The sequence below is a fragment of the Adiantum capillus-veneris genome, chromosome 27, assembly GCF_014529385.1.
Source record: "Adiantum capillus-veneris isolate H3 chromosome 27, ASM1452938v2, whole genome shotgun sequence".
Lineage (NCBI taxonomy): Eukaryota > Viridiplantae > Streptophyta > Polypodiopsida > Polypodiales > Pteridaceae > Adiantum > Adiantum capillus-veneris.
Window position 1 is genome coordinate 62,696,107 of NC_140957.1, and position 3,146 is coordinate 62,699,252.

A 3,146-nucleotide genomic window follows, 5' to 3' on the forward strand; every position below is an offset into this window, starting at 1 on the left:
GGTGAGGCAAGAAGGTCAGCCGTCTTCATTTTGACTAGTGGCCAAATATAAACAGAGCCCCTTAAAAAAAATCTATGAGTGAGTTGGCACTGACACGGACTCTTTTTGAGAATTTCCAAAGGACTCTGGAGTCTCTTTTTTAGTTTTTAGGGCGAGCTACAAAAGAGGAGACCCTTATTAAGGAGGATTTTATGGGCAAGGACAGATGAGGTGATGAAGAAGATCATGGAGGAATTGCCGACATGAAGGGTAAATATGGGGTTCGTCTTCCACGACTGTTTGTTCACAAAAGGCAATCCATCCCCCTTCTCCTCCTGCTTATGGGATGGAGCATAGTCGACTCTTTTATCGAGAAAGATCAACGAGTGATGCATTTTGGGTCCCGGCTCCGCCTGGATATGGGGTGGAAAGGTGTAGGAATAGCAGGCAAGGGAGTTGGCTTGGTATTAGTTAATGTAGAGGGATTTTCACACTTTGATGCTCCTTAGATGCCCTTGTTTACCTAGCAACCTCTTCACCTCCACAACATCAGAGACTCAGTTCCTCTCTTTGTCGTTAAGTGAGTTACTCAAGCCAATCGATGGCTATATGTGTATTAAAAACCACAATGGCATAATCATGTTGACCTTTGGTGTTTCCTTAGTGTTGTTTCCTCTCGCTACCTTCTATTCGCTACTCGTTCTCTTCCAAAACCACCAATGCTATTGCACCTGCAAATGATGCCAACAACATGAGGAGTGCACTATTTTTCTTTTGCTTGTTGTCCCTTATTTGCATACGATGCAACAACATGAGGAGTGCACTATTTTTTATTTTTCTTGTTGTCCCTTCTTTGCAGACGGTGCTCCTTGTGCTTCTTGTTCTCCACCGGCTCCAAATGCTCGTTGTAAGACTCTACCCTCTCCGCAACGAGCTCATGGGCAGCTTTCTTGAAAGTGCTCCCCTCTCTCTCTCTCTCTCTCTCTCTCTCTCTCTCTCTCTATCTCTATCTCTTTGAGGGGAACTCATAAGAAACTAGTTTTGCATTTGACCTTCCTGGTCTGAAAGGTGTGTTACATAGAAGCCTTGATACCTTCAGAGACTGCATGCTTTGCAAGCTCACCAGGTAAGAGAAGCCGCACTGCAGTTTGAATCTCTGTGCTGGTGATGGTGGGCTTCTTGTTGTAGCGAGCAAGGCGGGCTGCCTCTTGTGCAATCTTCTCAAAAATGTCATTGATGAAGGAATTCATGATGCCCATGGCGTTAGAGAAGATACCTTTGTCAGGATGCACCTGCTTGAGAACTTTGAAGATGTAAGTCTTGTACGTCTTGGTGCTTCTGGCCTTCTTCTTCTTCTTCTTGTCACTGCCTTCCTTAGTAGTAGCAGGCTTCTTCCAGCCAGTTTCTTAATTGCCTTGACGCCCTTCTGTGCCTTCTGCTCAGCTTCTGCAGCGGGGGTAGTGCTTTCCGTTGATTTGGGCTGCCATAATTAGAACTCTGCAAAATAGAACACCATCAGTCGATGAAGATGCGGAGTGGTCTTCTGACACCATAGCCGACGTTCGAACTATCAGAGACACACTTTTTTGCATTTAGCATTGTCCAGTACCTCTCAAAGCCCTCTCTCTCTCTCTATCTCTCTCTCTCTCTCTCTCTCTCTCTCTCTCTCTCTCTCTCTCTCTCTCTCTCTCTCTCTCTCTCTCTCTCAAAATGGATACTTCACGCCATTGTTCGGGAAAGATCAATTTTGCAAACATACAAAATTCCTTTCCTTGTTTATTTCAAGAGGAAATTTCAAAAATTAGGCTATGTTTTTAGATTTTTACACTATTTTTGTCTATTCTGGGGCGGCATTTCTCCTTTTTCCCATGGCCTCAACCGGCATGTTTGAAATTGAAAATGGAACGATATTAAGCTGAAACACATTTTTCTCGAACACTGCTTCACGCGCTACAGACGAGGCAACCCGCGCAATGCTGCGGAAGATGGCGCACATGCGCGCGCGTGCACACACACACACACACACACACACACAAGCAGTTACCCCAGTGTTCGGGAAAATTCATTTTTCCAAACATAAAAAGTTCCTTTCCATGTTTATTTCAAGAGGAAATTTCAAAAATTAGGCTATTTTTAAAGATTTTTACACTATTTTTGTCAATTCTGGGGGGGCATTTCTCATTTTTCTTGTGCCCTCAACCGTCATTTTTGAAATTGAAAACGGAACGTATTAAGTTGAACACATTTTTACCCCCTTTCGCTCATGTACCCCTCTCTCTCTCTCTCTCTCTCTCTCTCTCTCTCTCTCTCTCTCTCTCACACACACACACACACACACACACACACACACACACACACACAAAATTACATGAGATCTCTCACTTGACTCATTTCCAAAAAAAGCCTGGTGGTTTAGTATATTGGGATTCCTTCATTTACATCTCGAGTAAGCCATCCATTACATGATCACACAAACAACTATCACAATAAAAATAGGTGTTCGAATGTGCAGCTAAAGGTAAGATACGAGTCGCCAAGACTGCCCCATACTCCCAAGTGCGTGGAGTACTGTTAAAATATCCTCCTAGTGGATGACCAAAACTACGATACAGGAAAATCTTATGAGGTGGTAGGAACTGTGCTAGGAGGTATAACCTCTCAAAAAAACCTGGCTTCAGTGAATGTTGTATGTAGTAATACTAGGGCCCTAGGCCCAGAACCACAGTTACCATCGCCAATCTGATATTGTTCCTAAAATGCTCGCGACCCCAAAGGGTCACACGAGTCACCCGGGCTTGATAGGTCCACCATTTAGTTTGAGATACAGAAGTTCCCAATCTGGGGAATAGATGAAGTTCATAACGGTGCAAAGTTGCTCTCCGGGTAGATTCCCCTGACTGATGAAGATGCGCGGTTGCTATTGAAAAAACCAGGTCGTGACTGTCAGCCATAATGAGATAGTTACTTCTGAAGAGAAATTAAATTGAAATATTAACTCTAGTAATGCTACTCCATACACTTTGGACTTGGGTATGAAAAAATTCCTTCTATCTTTTATAGACCCACCTTATTACTGTGAGTAGAAATTGGAAATAATATATAATATTGCCAGCTCTGAGTAGGATAACTTACACTTTAAAGATCAGGGCTTGGATACCTTACCTTTG

At 43.3% G+C, this 3,146-nt stretch overlaps 1 pseudogene; it reads right to left on the reverse strand.

The window, feature by feature from the left end:
* Window positions 1–1,052: 1,052 nt before the first annotated feature.
* Window positions 1,053–1,975, reverse strand: LOC147422082 (uncharacterized; annotated as a pseudogene).
* Between the last annotated feature and the right edge of the window lie 1,171 nt (window positions 1,976–3,146).